Source organism: Tetrao urogallus, assembly GCF_951394365.1.
Source record: "Tetrao urogallus genome assembly, chromosome: 8".
Lineage (NCBI taxonomy): Eukaryota > Metazoa > Chordata > Aves > Galliformes > Phasianidae > Tetrao > Tetrao urogallus.
Window position 1 is genome coordinate 460,654 of NC_136821.1, and position 19,767 is coordinate 480,420.

Here is a 19,767-nt window from a genome sequence, read left to right on the forward strand (position 1 = left end):
GAGATGCACAGCCACCAAATCTCCTAACACACACTCCTAGATAGAACAAGGAAACAAAGTCAGCCATTAGTGCTGCATCATACAGTGTTTTGGGGTCCCCTTCCAAAGTAATGGAAGGAATATACTATACCTGCAAGGAAAAGTAGAGTAGAAAGCTGATGTGCACTTAAAACCACAGAGCAGTTTCTATTTGTATACCATTTAAGATGCAACTCTTACAAATTTAACATACTACATTGTGAGACCCCACCACACCAAACTGCTTCATATTCACACACACACATAGAATCAATCAATGAAACAACACTAATGGGGAGTCTGAACTCTGGACCTCATTAGCCTGTTCAGCAAGGTCCTTTTCAAAGGAAAAGGCAAACGGAGTCACCGGTACTAACGAGAAAACATCTGCTTACCCCAGCACTGCACAAGAGATTATTCAATGCATTAAAATAGGAAAATATTACATATTAGGCAATACCATATCCTCACATATAGGCATTGTCTCAGCTTGGATTGTCTTCTTTCAAACAGAGCCTCAAAAAGTCTAAAATTAAATGCATAATGAGTAAACTTGTGTACCCATGAGAATGTAAGAGCTACAAGGGCACCAAGCCAGGGGTGCAGCCAGCACAGCAATCCCAGCCAGCAACGGCCTGGAGCAGAAGCTCAAGGAAAGTGGAGAAGTAGCAGCTCTGTAACCCAGGTTTATTTCCCAGTCATCAAGTATCGGATTCAGCTGAAGTAGAGGAACTTCATGCTAAAACAGATAAAAAGTTCTAATTTGCAGGATCCTTCTAAATGTTATGTTAAACAAAGGAAAAACATTCTGAAGGAACACAGAATTTAAGGTATTTCTCAGATATATATTTTTTTTAATATTCTGTAACAAATTTCATTTTACAACCTTTAAATATTACAAATGCCAGACTCTTGCAGCAAAGGATGCAGAAGAACAGCAGTTATTCATCTGTTGGCTGTAACCAACATTTGACTTTGAAATTATTGTTTTGAAATACACTTAAGTGCTTTGAATTTCAATGGACTACACAATTCCATGCAGATTTTGCTGCCTTAGTTAAAAAACAAAAAACAACCAAAAAAAAGCCTGTTGATGAATATAAATATAAAAGAGTACTATGTACGCTGGGAAGGTAATGAAATAAAAGTTGTAGTAAATAATCTGCTTTATTTTCTATTTAGTTATTTTTCCATCTTTGCTCTCCTGTTCAGTGCTGCTATAAATTGCCAAAGGTTTTGTAGCTGGTTGTAATTTAGTTAATGCCTGTTAGCAGAATGCCATTGCACAAGTCTCACAGTTAACAGTTTTCATACTGGGGGAGAAAAGCACTCACTACAGCTCAGTTTTTAGTATTAGAAGGCCTTTTTGCACTCAAGATAGAAAGCTCTAGCAAGGCTACAATTCTGTGCAACACACACCAAACTTCAGCAGGCTACAGACCATCTCTAAGTTAAGAGAGAGCAGCTAAGAGAGCCTGGACGAGGTGCTGGGCAAGGAGGGACACAGAAGAAGTGACGCCTGCTTATTTCAGTGCAGCGGGGTGGAAAACTTCGGTTAGGAACAACCTAGGATTAGCTCAAATTGAGGCATGGGAAACTGAAGGACTCGCACACCCAGCGTCAGCAGTTCTTGATTTTGTAAAGACCGCCATTCCATATAGGTAAAGGAAAGCATTCACCTGCTGGAGCACAAGATGAAGCGTTTCTGAACTGCTACCACAGTGACAAAATGCAGCTGGAAGGGGGCTGCCATAAGCTTTCATACAATGACATTTTTTTGTAGAACACTCAGACAATCTCAGCAGATGCAAACCGCCATTCCGAAGGAGCAGGTGACGTGGGGCAGGGCTGCAGAGTGTGGCCCTTCATCTTCACAGCCTCAATCATAACCTGCGTGCCCCAGAACAATCAGCACACAGGAGCATCTTCAGAGCTACCAGGAAAAAAGCCCCAGGCACTCATGAAGCAACTGAACACCAACCGCCCTAGAAATGCTCCACTGGTGACAGTATTTGTTCGTACTGATACATTCTGACACTGAAGTTACACCTAAGTGAACTTGTCTCCTAACCCGGTATCCCTGTCAACCACTTCAACTAGCGGAGACTCGTGCATGATGCTGTGTGACCAACAAGTGAAGTCCGACTCAGATTATCTTACTGGAACTCCTAAAATCTGAACGTGTTAGAATAACCTCAGAAATTATGTGATGCTATGCATAAAGCCTTCTTTCCTGTACAAAAATTACCTGGAGTATTACCAGAGTATAATACCCTTTTTCTGTTTTAATTCCAGAAACCAAAACATCAGGAAAACTTCAGAAACTGATACAGGAACACTTGGAATTCCAAAAAACAGCCTTATTGTTCTGCAAAGAACTCAAAACAATGCCTTTTTTTTTTTTTTTTTTTTTTTTTTTAAAGTAGCATCTTCTAGAGAAGAGCTGATTTAATTAGAGCAAAATTTCCCAAATCTCAAAGTAGGCTGTCACCATGATTTATGCTAAGAAACAATGGCAAAACCCATGGAAACTTACTTTTGTTTCTTTAACAGGTAATCTAAATAGCGTGGAGGAAATGGACACAGCTCACATGTCTGAGAGCCAACCTGAAACTTTTGGATTTAAGATTTTTCATCCCACGTACAAATACACTCCCAAAAGAGGATGCACATATCAACCACCCTAGAACATTATTTCCAAAACATACCACCTATTTCCATTATGTTACCAATCAGAGCAAAGCTCGACATGAAGCGTATACAGAAGAAACAGATGGAGGCACCTACAAATGCTGCCCGTAACTCAGAGGGAGGTTATGTCAAACAACAGGCCGACAGCTCAGTGTTACCGCCGGACACAAGCACCTGCGCTACCAAAAGCCCCTTACCTGGGACCTTCTCCCCTGCTTACTTCATCTAATTCTGTCCTTTGGTTTGTGAACTCTACAGCCACATCAGCGTGGTGTTTATGCTCTATGACAGTACAAACCTAATTTCATTTTACCATATGCTTAAACTTATTTCTCAACAACAAAGTCTGGTGGTTGTGTTCCCAAAGAACAACAAAGCAGGAACGTTAGCTCTGAGAGCCATCCCCGCATTTATCTTTAGATAGGTGCAACACTTGAGTAGGAATCTACAAAAGACGGTCGTTGAATGGTGCCATGTGTATGCAATACTTCTGCACACAGAACTCCTCCACTGATTCACTTGTTTGGAAGCCCTCAAAACTGACTGGAATGACATACAATATTTTGTTTTCATTTTTGTGAAAGATACAAAATACTTACATTTTTAAGCACATCACAATGAAATGGAATTCAAGGAGCTGTCACTGCTCCTAAATTCTTTCAGAGATCGTTGGGTTTGTTTTATTTTGCATCTTTATACTTCCACTGCCATATATGAAAGAGCTTAGTATGCTGTGTTCCACAGGAACAGGCTAACAGAAATGATTACAAGTTTATTACTTCTCACCATTTAGATTTACCTTTGTGATACACAAAGACACGAATATTCAATTCACGTGTTCCATGATAACAAAACTGCCAATGCGAGATGATGCAGACCACGTTGCTTAGGAATGAAAAGGTTTCCTTTAGGAAGGCTGCAGCCTTTTTTTTTTCTTTTTTTTTTTTTTTTAATTTATTTTGCAGGAAAAGAACAGCAATCAACAACAAATGGAAAGTCTCCTATTCACGTTATCTTTCCAGCAGAGATGGCATGAACAAATAGCATCAATTGAGATATAGATAATTTCTATTTGGACACATTTTGAGCACCTTTTTTCATTTTAAGTGCAGCATAGTGACAGCCTAAGACTTTTCAGACCACTTACATGCTGTAACAAGGCTTTGTTGAAAGTAAGATTTCTTAAGACTGTTTGCACGCAGGCAAACAGAAACCTAACCTTCCCCCCCCCCCCCAACAGCTTCTTCCCTGTTTCATAGCCGAACATCTCCTGAGCAAACAGCAACGCCTGGCACCGCGCAGCACGGCTCCTCCCTTCCCCTGACCTCTGCCACCTCTGACCCTGCTTGGCACAGAGCCGAGCAGCCCTACCTTCCTGCCTGCGGCGGCTCTCCCCTGCTCCCGTCCCCGCAGCCGGCTCCAGCGAAGCGCAGGACGCTCACCGACCCACCTGAGGCTGTGCAGGCTGCCGCCGTGCATCCTGAGCTGCTGCCAGCTGACAGACACGGCACTCCAAGCGAGCGCCGCAGAGCTCTCCCGCCGAGCGCTCTGATGCAAAGCACTGCTAAGGGAAGGGAGAGGTGCTCTGAGCTCCTATTTACAAATAGGACAAGCAGCAAAGGCTGGCCAATTATACAGCCTACACAGTATCTACGAAGCTTTTGCTTCGCGGATCCAATAGCTACAGGGTAAATTTCACTCACTGCCCATAATTATTAGCCTGTGGTTGCATAAACAGTAACTACATTAAAAATCCCCCCATTGAGCTGTGATGCAGACAACAAGTTTCAGCTCGTATGTCTTCAAAGGCCTTACAACAGATTTCTTTCTTCCCTTTAATAACAAATCACAATACTGATCAGAGTTAGGTTAGCCATGGTTTTGATTTAAGGTTCACAGAAACTCACTACGTTTCAGTTAAAGCACCCAGGTAACGTCTCATATAAAGAACAGATCCCACTAATGGAAGAGGAGAAGAGAAGAAGGGTTAACTTCAGTTCTTCGTAAGAACAGATCAATCCCTTTCAAAAAGTAATAACTCGTGGTTTTATTCTGTGCACTAAAATAAAGGCATAGTTATACTGACTGAAAAAGCCAATTAGCACAAGGTCGGCTGGTCTTTGTTTTCCTGTGCTATGCAAAATAAAGAACAAGGGGTGGGAAGGAAGATCCATGAGAGATGACCATGGAGGCATTCTGGAGAAAGAACAGTATTTAGCTATTTTCTCCTTCTGTAACTACAGAAGGTGATAGGAGTAGTTTATTAAGCTCTTCTGTTTGGAGGGAAGAAAACAATAATGGGGAAAAAGATGCACGCACATCAAAAGTACCTGAACTTAAAAACAAACAAAACCAACAACAAAACTGTTCAAAAGTCATCCTGTTTAAAAACACTAAGAGTGGATTTTCCCTCACTTTCCGATTTCCCTAGCTTGCTACTTTGCCTTCCTTTGCCTGTACGAGAGGGAAGCGACAAGGCCCGGGAAGGTGAAGGCGGCAGTGAGCTGCCCTCGGCTCGCTCCACCACGGCTCCCGGCAGCCGCAGCAAACCAGCCCGACTGGTTGGAGCCGCGGCCCTTCGGCAAGAGCTGACTCAGAGCAGAGCTGCACGTCACCTGCCGGGCTCCGGGCCTTGGAGCGCAGCTGAAGGGCTGCCAGTTGCCACGGAGGGAACTTCCACCTTAAGCCTCTCCTTTCCGTGATAGTTTCGGGGCCTTCGTTATTCAAAATGAAATAAACAAGCAAAACAACAACAAAAACGTCACATCAGTTGACTGAAAATGAAGCGGTACTTCCCTCTTCCTGAATAGCACGTGGCTCCCCTTCCTCGGGGGAAGGAGCGAGCTGCTAAGGGCGAAGACGAAGAGACAGCCAGCGGGAGAGGAGCTGAGGCCCGGAGGCCAAAGCTGGCCGCAGCTGACATGAAGCCATGCTTCGGTCTGCTCACAGCACAGCCCTGGAAGGTGACTGGGGGCAGCTCCTGGCTGCCCTCATTGCCCCCCACTCCTTCTGTGAGCTTCACCCAAAAGAGAACAGGCGGGCGTTCTGCCGCACAGCAGGGCACTGGAGGTCATTCCACACACCTCAGGCCAACAAGGCTGCTAGCAGCAGAAACCGACCCGCAGCCCTCTGTGCTGCACCCCAGCCACTCCCTGCCAGCAGGGCTCAGGGCATGGCAGAGCAGCAGAGCAGTGCCACGAGCCGTGCCCACACCGTGTCACACCCAGCTCCCCATCCCCGCACACACACTGCCGTGCTCGCTCAGCTCCACACCGCCGTAAGCCTCAAAGCAGTTCCCATTTCTCTTGGAGCGACAGTTCACATCCAATCCACAGGGAGTTGCTATCTTATTTTCAGTGAGGGTCGGGGGAAGGGAGGAATTAAAGAAAAAAAGAAAGAAAATCAGAAACTAAGGCAAACACTCCTGAAAATTCCAGAAGTTGGAGCCACTGCAGCAGGAGTTAATCACAGAGATGCACAGTGCTTTTCATACATGGCAACAAAGCCCTTTTTCTGCAGTAACTCTTACAAGATGTTTCCCATCAAATGTTTCTGTTCCCACTGCTGCTCCCAGCTCACCTTTCCAGCTGTCCTTCACCCCAGGGCACAGCCAGGGCCGCCCTCGGGTTCAGAGCAGCAGCCCGGCACAGCAGGTGACAAAGGGCCTCATCGCCCCAGGGCTGCTCTGCTCCAGGAGCCCTGGGAGGAATCAGAGTGAGAGAAGCTTCTGGCACACACAGGTGCTAACCTGGACACTGACTCGATTGAAAATACTAAGAACACAAATGGGAGATGAGAGCAGTACAAAACACAGCTGACATCAGGCTCACAAGGACCTCTTCTCAAGCACCAAGAGCTATGCCTGCTTTTCAGGAGACTTCTCTATGTGGTATCACAGTGATATCACTATATTCTGGTAACAAACCCAACCGTTGTTCATGCTTGTAACAACAGCCTCTTCCTGCTCACCCTAGAACAGGTGCTTTCTTGCACCCAATAAAGAAACAACCAGAGAAACACTTGCAGAAATTGCTCATTTTCAGCACAACTGAAAAAAATTAATGAATAAAGCCAACCAAAATCAAGGCAGTACTCACAAAGCCATTCGAAGTTGCTGAAGTTACCGTAGCCATCCAACCTCTGTGTGTATATTTTAAAGACATAAAGTAAAGCAGAGATGCAGAAATGCTTATTTATGCTTCCCATCGGTGGGAACACAGAGCAGCCCATTGCCAGCACCGACCACTCGACACCACTCACTAATGAAGGCCACTGGCATTTTCACAAAGCACACATCAACATTCAACCTACGAGATAACTCAAAACATGCTGTACTGATGCCCTGCTGGTAAATGAAGCTACTAGGAGCAAAATAACACATCAGACCACTCTCCTTGTTAACACTGCCTTACTGAACTCGCTCATCTATTATAACAGGATCCTGCACAGTATTATTAAAGTAGATAATAATAGCAATCAACAGCACAGCTTTCGGCTTTTCCTTTCCATGCTATTGTACGTACACACACATGCCCTAAGAAGAACTGGGAGGAGTTGGTTGGACTGGATGATCTTGCAGGTCTTTTCCAACCTTGGTGTTTCTGCGATTCTGCCTGCTTACAGGGGAATACAGCAGGACTTCCACTACCGATCCCACTACCAGCCTACAACACCTCACAAGACAGAAGGAAAAAAGACATTCGGGTCGGTGCTTAACGAGGTCCCACGGACAGCTGCTCCCCAAGCAGCAGGACGGACCCTGGCCAGCAGTACAACGCTAGCAGCCGAAGGGGAAACCGTAACTATCGCCGCGTTCTCTTGACCTCTAAAGTGCAAATCACCCCTAAAAAAAAAAAACAAAAAACACAACAACACAGAGAGAGAATGCCGAAACGTCACGGAAGCATGCAGCGCTACCGCAGAGCCGACCACACCTTTCGGCCAGCCCTCCATCCCGGCTCAAAGGTCCGCGCGCGGCGCCGCGCTCAGATGGCGCCCAACGCCCGCACGTGCCCGCGGCGCTCCGCCTCAGCGCCCGCCCAGGGCCTCGGGGCTCCGCGCTGCGACGGACGGAGCCGGGCGGGGGGCAGCGGAGCTCGGGGGCCGCGGCGGCCGGCCCGCCGCGGCCCCGAGCTCCGCCGCCTCCCGCCCGAGGCTCGCCTCTCCCCCGCCCGCCCGCCCGCCCGCCCGCTCACTCGCTCGCTCACTCACTCACTCACCGCGGGCGGCGGCGGGCGCGGCCGCCCCCTCAGCCGCGGCGGGCCCTAGCCCGGGGTCTCCATGGTGGCGGCGGCAGCAGCGCTGGTGGCGCCGCCGCCCGCTCCGCCTGGCCGCGCTCCGCCTCCCCGCCGTACGTCACGCGACGCCCCGCCCCCCGCCCCGCTCCTATTGGCCCGACTCGAGGCGGGGCGGCGGAGGATTGGTTGACGCATCGCGCCGAGCCGGCCAATGGCGAAAGGAGTTGAGGTTGCTATGGTTACCGATGCTGTTAGGCGGGTGAAGGAGAATGCCGGCAGTGCCCCGCGGAGGCGCGCGGCAGTGAGGACGGTTTGCGTGTGGCTGCTCTGACGTTCGGTCCGCGCTGCTGAAGGTGCCGCGAACCTCTGCTGGGAAAGGAAGGGCAGCTGAGGTGCCGCTGCTGCACTCGTAAGCCCGGAATTCATCTGCGTTACCCGCTTGGAAAATTGTCTCCTACCCCTGGAAGATTCTGGTGTGATGTCTGTGATAGCCGTTGCCATTTGCATGGATTAATACAGTAAGTGCTGCTGCTTGTGCTAAACGCAAAGCTCTTGGCGTATGTAAGTCTTGGTTCCTGGCTGCCCTGAGCATCCCATTATTCATACTGTGTTACACACAAAATGTTACCAAACCAGAATGGTGACCTCCTTCTAGGAAACAGAGTCCAGAGGAATAAAAGCTTAAGCTTTGTAAAGGAAGAATTAGCAAGGGTGGAATAAGAACATAGAATCATAGAATGGCCTGAGTTGAAAAGGACCACAATGCTCATCCACTTCCAACCCCTGCTATGTTCAGGGTCACCAACCACCAGGCCAGGCTGCCCAGAGCCACATCCAGCCTGGCCTTGAAGATAAAAAGTGGGGGGAAGGGTCAAAACAGAGAGAAGAGCAAAAGAGTAGGAGAAATAAGATGCAAGATCAGAAGAACAGACCTAGAATAAAGGGATGAGAGAGCACAGAACCTCTGAGAGTGATGACTTACATTGCCTGCAAGGTTGCTTCACCCAAAGGTGCACTGGATTAATTAGATCAACTTCCAGTCTAAACTGGATATAACCTATAATTTGGATGTTGCTACACTGGCCTGGCTTCTGCAGATGACAGCGTTTAGAAAATGAAAAAGCTTACTCGCCTCGCTTGGCAAACGGAACATTTCTGAGTGTTACTGTTGTGAATACAGAAGGCACAGTCTACTGGCAGGCTGTGAAAGGTGGCTTAATGCCATCTCTTGGCCTTTCAGATTCTGGGTGGCTCCAGGTGGACAGCTGCAACCTTCAGTGTTATTTGGAACAGGCTGTTCCATGTGCCCTGTCTCCCTGCAGAACCACTACACTCAGTTCTCTCTGTATTTTGGAATTTACAGCTGGGGCTAGATGGGAGTGAGGAACAACAGCAAGAATGAGAAAATGCTCTTCAGCCAGTTTATCTTGGCAAGATAGAAATACAAAGAGTTAAAAAATAGTTTTTTTGACATCCTATAAGATTTTCAAATATATTGAATGACTGTCAGTGAAGAACAGCAATTTCATTCTAATTGGTATTAGTCATACAGTCATAGCTTTTTCATATTTATTTTGGCACTCACAGCAGCCATTGCGTTATCTAATTTGACCACTGTGTATCACAAGTCATCAATTCCCACCCATCTATCCCTGTACTGAGCCCCGTAGGGACAAAATGTGTTGTGGAAAAGCATCTGAGTTTGACTTCCAGTAAAAAGAGCTTGATTCTCCTGATTCCATTCTTCTTATTCCATTAGCTAGTAGTTGCCTTTATTAAATACACATTTAAACTCTTACAGCAATTTTGGGATCAGCAACAAACAAGTACTGTTTCTTTTTATCTTTTTATTTTTCAGAATGTGACTTGGAAGTAAGATTTCTTTCTCATTCTCAGTATCATCTGGAAAGTGCCAATTCCATTATGTTTGCAAATCTTTTTAAAAAAATCTAATGGCATATTTTCCTTCTGAAACTTCCTTGTTTCTTATGAGCCTTAAATCTGTTCTCTTAAAAGGTTTATGCTTGTTCTCCAGCTTTTTAGGCACACAATTTACTTAACGGATATTTTGCTGCTGCTGTGCTCCTTCAGTCTTTCAAGTCATTAGTATGTTTTTCTGCTTCATTTAATCTATCCTGAAATTAATCCAATTTATCTTTTTTGTTTGTTTTTGTTTTTGTTTTCGTTTTTAGTTCTGCTGCTATGTCCTGTCTGGATGACCTGCAACATCCTCCCACCACAATATCTCTTGTGTGAACTTTTCATAGAATCGTAGTATTGCCAGGGTTGGAAAAGAGCTCCAAGGTCATCCAGACCAGCTATCCATCTACCACCAATTTTTCCCCACTAAATCATATCCCTTACTACAACATCTAAACGCTTCTTGAACACCTCCAGGGGCAGTGACTCAACCACCCACCCTGGGCAGCATTCCAGCACCTGAATGCTTTTTTGGAGAATAAATTGTTCCTAACATCCAACCTGAACCACCTGTGGTGCAACTTGAAGCCATTCCCTCTCATGCTGTTGCTAGTTAAGCTGGAGAAGAGACCGGCCTCCACCTCGCCACAACCTCCTTTCAGAAGTCGTAGAGAGCAATAAGGCCTCCCGTGAGCCTCCTCTTCTGCAGGCTGGACAATCCCAGTTCTTTCAACTGCTCCCCATAAACGTGCACAGCTCCATTGCTCTTCTCTGGACATGTTCCAGGGCCTCAATGTCTTTCTTGTAGTCAGAGGCCCAAAACTGAACACTGCACTCGAGGTGCAGCCCCACCAGAACTGAGTACAGAGGGACGATCACCTCCTGCTCTGCTGGCTGCCCTATTTCTGACACAAGCCAGGATAGCATTGGCCTTCTTGGTCACCTGGACACACTGCTGGTTCATGTTCAGCCGAGCATCAACCAACACCCCTGGGTTTGTTTCTTCCACATGGTCTTCCAGTCACTTTTGACCAACCCTCCCCTAGAGACACCACAGTCAGCTCCCTGCAGCTCAGACCTCCCCAGTACAGGGGCTCTTCTCCTGCCTGCCCATCTCTCCCGAGCAGCCTAAGCCACCAGTCTCAGCCCTGCAGCAGTGCGAGTTGTCCTGCTATCTCTCACTGAGCCTGTGGTATCATAACCCGAAGACTGGGCCAAAAATTCCAGTTTCCCTTGCTCATTTCCAATGCTACATGCACTTGTGTAGAGGAGCAGTATGAGGAGCAGTTCAGTTTGTTTGGCCCAGAGAAGAGGAGCCTGAGAAGCCCACAGCTCCTCACAGGGAGTGGAGAAGCAGTGCTGAGCTCTGCTCTCTGGTGACAGCAACAGGGCCAGAGGAAACAGCTCAGAGCTGCATGTGGAGGGTCAGGTGGGAGTGAGGGAAAGGCTTTGCTCCAGAGGGCAGTGGGCATGGCCCCGAGCTGCCGGAGCTCAGAGAACATTTGGACAGCACTCTCAGCCATAGGGTTGTGTTCAGGTGGTGCTATGTGGGGCCAGGAGTTGTGTTTGATGGTTCTTGAGGGTGCCTTCCTACTCAGGATACTCTGTGATTCTATGATGTTCACAGCCCTTGCAAAACATCATCATGCCTATCTTTAATTTGAGAGATAGTTTCTCTTTTTTCAAGATCACCCTTGCTTTCTCATTTGAGGTAAGCACACAGGAACCATGGCTTTGTTTAGAAAGTGGAAGCTGTTGCCACAGAAGTGGGAGCTGTTGCTCCTTGGAAATGGAGGACTGGGAAGATCAGTACTGGGCACAAAAACAGTGTTGTCTTTGTCTTTTTTTTTTTTTTTCTGGAAACTGTTTAGTGCTGTCTCTTATCTGTAATTTCTTACAGATGCTGAAATTACAAAGGTTTGGAAAAAAATTACTGCAGAAGAGTAATGTTCATGGCAAGGTTACTGAACAAATGAGCAGCTGCTTAGCATTCACAATGGAAATCATTCAGATGTGTGGGGCTTTTCCCCCTCATCACTAAAACCTATAATTTGATTTTAAAAGTTACTGCAAAGCATTGTGTTGATGTCACAACAGCTCAGTCATGATACAGTTGACTTTGGGTAGCTTCTAAACTGTATTTGCATCTGGTTTTAGAAAGCAGTGTGCATTCCCATGCTTCTTTTGTTGTAAACTAAGGAGATGTGGGAACTAATAGAAGATGTATTCCTGGAAGAGTCATGGAGTGACATCTTGCTGTTTCAGCGAGGGGTTTTTACAGAAATAGGTAGTCTTGTATGGAGACATATCACATCATTGCTCTGTCTTTGGTATGGATTTCTCCTTCTCCCTTTAAAAACAAGTAAATGAGGAAAGCTGTTTGGATGACACCAAGTTATTTGCGTTTCCGTTTTTCTTCTTCTTCTATTTCCGTGGCTTTGCAGGGTCTAGAATCAGAAGTTCATACCTGGTGCTTCAAGCACTCGTCATGATCATTAAGCTTCTCAAGGCACAGCCTCTTCAGTCTGGCTGAAGCCTAGGTGTGATGGAAAGGGGAAATGCTATCCTGTCATGTTACCTCTCTAGCTTTCATTGTGCCAGCAAGCATGATTGCACAGCTGTGCAGTCAGCTAGGTTGGAAAATTGATCCAGTTTTCCCCAAACTCTCCACAACATAGCTTCTTTTTCAGTTGTATCAATGTCCTCGTCCAGCTCGCTGTTCTGGCCTTCAGTGCCCACACTGAAGCAGTGGGCAAGTAGCCATGTGTAGAGTGGATGGGGGACCTTCTCTTCTGGCAGTGATGTGAAATGGGCTGCCCTGAGCATCTCTGCCAGCAGAACTGAGGTTTGAGGAATAACAGCTTGCTGGACTGCAATATAAACTCAGTTGCTGAGTTTAAGAAAAGTAACCTTTCTTTGGCAAAACAAAAGGTGTCCATATCAATATATTGTCCTGGTTTATAGGGTGAAACGGTGAGTGCTCATTTGGCAATGTGGAGGGTACAGCGTGCTGCACCACAGGGACATCTATAAATCAGGGCTGCTCTTGCGTGCTGCTGCATCTGACGAAACCGGGCAGCTCAGCAGCAGCTGAGTGGGCGATATGGGGAGGGAATGTGAGAATAAGCTGTGGGAATGTCCAATAAAGAAAAAAACGATTAGCAGTCACTGTTTGGTGGGTTTTCATGTTCTAAGCCTGTAAGCATTATCTGTGGAAACTAGCAACCTATTTTTAAAAAATCAAGACCAAAACCAAAAGCCCCAGCCAACAAAACAAAGCCACCAGCACTGACAGAAATGCCACAAAAACTCTGGAGGGTGCAAGCACCAAAATCTGTTCAAGGATAGGTGAAGGCCTGCTGGGATAATTTGCAGTTCCTATGGGACAAAACAGTGCTGGGCTTTATTTGTGGACTGGAAAAAAACTTGGGAAAGTTACCAAACTGTAATCTTTCTCATCAATCTAGGAATGCAGAATTTCAAACTGGAATTCAGGCAGCCTTACCAAGACAACAAAGAAAATACATAAGCAAGAAGGCTTTTGTTTATGGACTCTGCTTTTCTAAGTGTTGAAATAAGAGGCTTTCAGAAAAATATCTTTGTGTGTGACTCTGTATCTTTCCAATCGTTGGAAACAAAATCGAATCAGTGGGCTTACCTGGTGATCAGTGGGGCTGTGATCTGATGACAGCAGTCCAGATCCCCGTGCAGAAATTTATACTCAGTGATCAGTAAACGATTTCTTTCTCAGTGGATTGATGACTTCTGCACACTCTGAGTGACATCAGGTGTCTTCTGCTGAATTTCTGCTATTACTTGGTATTGATTTATTTCAGTATCAGATGGCAAGGTAAATGTGATGGTACTCAGAGTTCTGCTGCAGCTCCTTTAAGCCCAGCTCTCCAGCTATCCCTGCCTGTGAAATAACATCCTTTTCCCATTGGCCCTGTGTTGCTGTAGATGGAACATTGCTCCGAAGCACTGGCTGCTCTCACCCCAGTCTTTCATTCCATGTTGTTAAAGTAACGTGTTTTCTTTTCTCATTAAGCCACCCCTTTCTTCTACAAAATCTGTACAGAAGAGATGCTTCTTTTCTAAAACTTCACAGCTTTGGGCTTCTCTTCAGAAAGATATTGCTATCTTTGGATATAATAATGCTATTAGTCCTGTAAGACCTTTCTTCCTGGTTATTTCATGCAGCCTTAGGTTGGTTGGTTATTTTAAATGTATTCTAGTTCCCTTAGAAAAATGTTCTTTTACTTCCTGTTGTATATTTGTATAGTATCAAGAACGTGTGATACCAATTCAGACTTTTCTAAACTCCTTGTTTTGGTATGTTTAAGGTTATACATGCCGCTGTGTGGTCCTTTGGATCCTGACCAGGACGGCCATAGCCTTGCAGAGCAGAGTCCTCAAGAGTAAACCTAAGTCTTTAGGAAGGAGGATGGCACCAAAGCTTTTACAAATAAACAAACTGACATTTTTTTCTTCTACAGTTTGGAGTGATCTGTATGGATCATAAGTGTGGAAATAAGGAACTATGCAGTGTTTTCTTATAGATTCAGTTTGAAGTGCTGTGCCTTGTCTAGTTCTGGGAGCCACCTGTTAGAGAGGTAATGCATATTTTAGCTTGCCAAGGGAATTGATTTTGTTTTTAATCACAAAGTTAAATGTCCTTGTGACATAAAAGCATGAGAAGGGTTTACTTGGCTCACTTCAGTGTTTAGAAGGGAGGTTAAATTTTGGGCCAGGAGCATCATTTCATTAGTGCTCTTAAGCAAAGAAACCCTAAGTAAGAAGGCTGCTTTTCTTAGGGCTTCTCTGCTCTGTCTGCTATCTGTGTTTATATGACTCAAAAGTTTTCTGGTTTAAGAGAAAAATAAGACAGAATCAGTTTTGTGTGGGTGGCTGAAATGCTCTTTTTCCAAAACTGATGAGCCTGAAGAGATCATGAAATTGCAATATTTTGTTCCCCTAGTATCTCTCTCCTTGGAGTGCCTCAGACTTTGTTTTCCACTAGCAGAAAAAATGTGTCAGGCAACACCGAGATGCTGTGCTGTAATGCAGGGAATGCTGATTCCACTGCAGTTTTCTGTAACATCGTTTTAAGCTCTGTTATGTTAAATGAGTAATGTAGATCCACGTTTTTTATAGGAAGGACGCCAGAGCAGCATAGTATTATGCTGTTCTATGCACCATTGCAAATATGCTCCTTTCCACCTATGGTAGTGAATGAGCAGACATGCTTTGCAAGCCTGCTAATTAAGGGTCAATTTTACTGTACGTTTGTTGCTGCTTAAATAATGGAGGAAATTATAGGCTGCTGTGATGGATAAATTCACTTGCTTCTTCCAGCGAGTCTTTAAATAAATGTGTCACAGCATATGGTTTAATTTGTAATATTTTTAATGCTACACATGGAGGTAATGCTCTTAATTTCAATTATGCTTTGATATGGACAGGTGTGCTGCCTGCAGCTGGCTAACTTTAAATGCTGCCCTTGGTCAGTGCAGATGGCCTGTCCGTGTTTGCACAGAGCAGCACAGCCAAATGGCAGCTGGGTCCCTCAGCTCGTGGCTGCCTGGCAGGCATGGGTGACTCCATTTCCTACCTTCTTATGTCCTTTGTCCACTGTCAGACATTTGGTTTCCTTTCTTTTACGTCATCGTTGCACTGAAAACATTTTTTTTTCTACGTGAAATTTTCTTCATTTTATCTTGGGTTTGCTAATTAAGATATTTGAAGATACAAGAGGGAAATAGAAGTCCTCTTTCACGTATGGGTGTCCAGAAAGGTTTTATTTCACTTCTGTTCTGCTCCCTTGCAGCGTCACAGTCTTCCCACAGGCTGATTGCCCAAAGCGCTCCTCAAACTGATCTTCATATTCTGGATTAACATTTACTTAATGAGGAAATAACGAAGTTACGTCAGACAAAGAGGACTGTGTCACTTCTGGGAACATAAAGGTTCTGACACTTGACTATTTCAAACAGCTCCGCAGTCCTTTCATGAAGGAATGACGGTTTGATTGATAATCCATCTATGGGATTTCTCTAACAGCTGTTTTGACACTGAATGATGAAAGTATTATTGTGTGTTACTTTTGGTGGAGGACCGAGTGCTGCAAGATCTTTGAGATCAAAATGTTGTGAACGGGTTTTCAGCACTCAGTTTGCTGGTAGGAGGAAATGGGTCTGATTAAAGGGGGTTATTTTTAGTTTTTACTCCATCCTATACAGTGAGTGACTTTTCTGCCTCTTTTTGCTAACGGTGCTGAGGATCAGAGCGCTCAAACACCTGCATGTCAATATTCCTTTCCTTTGGATGGAAACATGCAGAAGCCAAGAAATTAATATTTCCTTCTAATATTTAGTGGGAGGTTTGGAGTTTTTTTTCCCCTTAGATTTTAAGAGATGTCTAGACATTAGAAAGTGAGAGCACTGACATGGAGGGACTTGAATGTTTGTTTTCTCCTGAGTTTGTCAGGAAACATCTGTCCTGCTCCTGTAATCAAAGCTGCTATTCATTCCTAACATTTTTCAATGGAGTCAGTGGTTCATTTCTGGTTTTTATTTTTAACTGTGTACGTCAGTAGTGATTTACTTGAACTGCCAACACCTGCTGCTGCAAAATTAAGAAACCCTTGTTTCCCCAAAATGCACCTATTAAACTGTCAGTGATTCTGCTGTTAAATTGTCTTTTGCATAGAGTTGATACGGCTTCATATTATTGATTTTACATTTATAATACATCTGATTTAAAACCTGCTTAAAAGTTTAATTTTAAATAGCATGTCCAGACCACTAAATGCCACCCCCACAATAATTTTACTCTTCTGTCAATTAGTATCACTTTAGCCAAGAAGGAAAAATGATGGCATCACCTCAATCTGCAAAGACTTTTGTATGTAAACGATGTGTTGAACGGAGGCAGGGAGATCCAGACTCCTTTGAAGTTAGTAGCTCAGTTCTTTGTGAAGTCTCATGCTTGTGGAATTGGGACCTTCGCAGAGGAAGAAGCACCAGAAGCTGTGATGTGTGACAGCCTCATTGGCCAGCTGTGCAGGCTTGGCTTGCTGCAGAAGTGCTGAGTAACACTTGTGGAGTTTAATTTCTATTTAAATGAAAGGGAACAGGATCTTGCCTTCATGTTTGGCATTCCCATTTAAGAATATGCTTAAGTCATGTGCTTGAAGCACAAGTACTTACATTAAGATAAGAACATTCTTAAACGTTTAGTGAAATTGGAGGCATAATCCTTCTTTTAAGAAGACATATTGGTATTACCTTGGAGAGTTCTGAGCTGCAGTGAAGCACTGACTTATCTGCAGGAGCAGAAAAGGACGACTGGTGTGCCCTGTGCTTCTCACTGTCACTAAAAGGTTTAGTCACGGCCGCTTGTAGACATGGCTGATTTAGCAGGCTGGGGGAACAGTTCTCTATGTAGCGATGGCTTCTGTTCAATGCCTCTTTCTTCTTTTGTACTTTTTGTTTCTAAGATGCATCGAGGCTTCCATCCTGGAGGCTGTATTGAAGTTAGAACAAAGCCTGAAAGTGTGGTGCCTGAATCAAGGCTTAGACGGACTTTCATAGCATTGAAGAGGTTTTAAAAACATCAGCATTACAGCAGAAATAAATGTAACTTGCAGTGCTTATGTAATTCTCCTTGCTACATTCTCTAGTTACCGAGGATTAAACATGGGTTTGAACAGATCCCGCCCTTTCCAAAACCATCTCAACATACTTATTTTCCATTCTGTAGCAGTCATAACATCGAATCTGTGGAATCAGAAAATGATTTCAGTTGAAAGTCTGAGATCAAATAGAAACGTATGACGTGATTGCAGAAGAGGTTGCAAGAGAATTTGTTCTTACTTAATAGTAAGTAATAACAGAATACAGTAGCCTTAAAATTGCAGAAAAATGGCCAGATTGCTGTGGGGTTTTGGTTTATTTTATTTTTTTGGATCAGTTCCCTCAGGCGTACTCCCCTACTTTCTGACCAAAAGGATGGAAGCTAATGGGAGTATGTGAAATTTTGCTGGACAAAAAGTTGTTGGCTGAAGGAAGAGCTGGAATGTTTGTCAAAGGGAAAATAAATAAATCCGGAGGGGTAGCTCTCTGCACCGCTGAGGTTACCAGGATCCACTGTTACTTTCTGAAAGGGACAGCATTCCTTGTGGTGGGGTTTGTCACTGAGGAGATGCTCTGTAGAAGGTGATCTTCACCTGCATAGGGCATAGCTCTGTGTCTGCTCAGTGCTCTCAGGTCTCTGAGCTGCTGCTCTCAGTCTGCCCTTGATGCTAAAAACAAGCCTGAGCTAAGACCTCATCGTGTCTAAACTTTTTGGAGACAAAGTCTCCCCCCACTGTAAGCTCTGGAGCACCTCGTAGACTGCAAGCTGAGGAGGAGGAAGGTCCTGGCTTGTGCTGCCTGCCGGCTGGGACTGGAGCTTGTGTCTGTGATGTGGGAGCACAGCCATCCGGCACGGCCGGCTCCACGTGCTGGAGCAGTGCTATCACCAGGCAGTCATCTAGCCACGTCCTGGAAGGACACTCACCTGACACAGATGCTGTCTGGGAAAGCATTAACAGTTGTGCAGGTACGGGCCAGGATCAGTGAGCAGCGCGTGGCACGGCCAAGCTGTTGGTCAGAGCCTTATGGGGCACTGGGGGCACTGGGGGCACTCAGCCACGCTGCTGTCCCAGGGCACTGCTGGAGCTGCTCTGCTCTGTGCTGCAACCAGCATGGGGCAGAGCCAAGAAAGGCAACGCAGGTGGATTTCTGTTCTCTTCGGTTTTTTGAGTGTGAAGGATTGGGTAAAGTGTTCTGGATTGAATGCTCAAGTGACACGACATCTCACCTTGGTTTAGGATGTTTGAGTGGTAGGCACTGCCTGACAGCAGCCAGAGGACGTTATCCCTTCAGATGTACAGACTGAAAGGACTGACCAAGTTTCTGGAGAGTGTGCTTGATCCCAGCTGTGTTTAACAGGCATTAATAAACTGCTGAAAAAGGCCACAGAAACAAACCTATTCCAGAAAAAATATACAATGACTCTAAAAGCAGGACAGCTTGCTGCACAGTGAAGTTACCCTTGTTCCAAGCTGTACTACGTACCAAATAGCTTTTCTTTACAGAAGAAGTGTGTGAATTGAAGTTACTCTGCTGTACAGATGAACAGATTTCTGAAGCGCTGCAGTCTTACAGAAACTGAGACTTTCAGTCTGAAATTTCTTTAGGTTCAAAAACAAGTATATGAAAAAAAGGAGGCAGATGAGATATCAGGAATAGTTTACTTGCTAGATCTAGTTCATTATCTCTGCTCAAGCAGCTGCAAAACTTTAAAATTAGTCATTTTCACCATGAAACACAAATTCTAGATAATAAGCTGAAATAGTTGCTACAGATTTCACCTGCAAGTTAGACAAGGCTGCAGGGTAGGCCTTGAGTGAGTGCTCCAAGAATTAACCCACAGTTATTAAATATATTTGTCATCTCTAGGTGCACAATAAATTCAGTCTTGGTGAGATTATCATTATGATGAGAATATTCCCAGCCCTGTTCCCCTTTACATGCAGACTCCACAGCTAGAAGTGCTAACAGGTCATAGAATTTAGTGAAGCAGGATCACAGTGGGAACTACTTTTTTAAGGTTATGAACTGAAAAAATTCTTATGGTCTCCTCAAGAGCGAAGGGAGGAGAGTGCTTAAGGACACTGTCACGTGTACCGAAATGCAATTAATATCCCTTGAATTCTTGCACTGCCTTTTGTGAACTGGAGTGGAAATGCAAGAGGAAGTAGACAATATTTCTGCTACTTATCACTGTCCATGGCTTATGCTTGTAAGCGCAAAAATGGAAGTGAGCTTTCTGCTCTCTGAAGCTGCACAGCTCATTC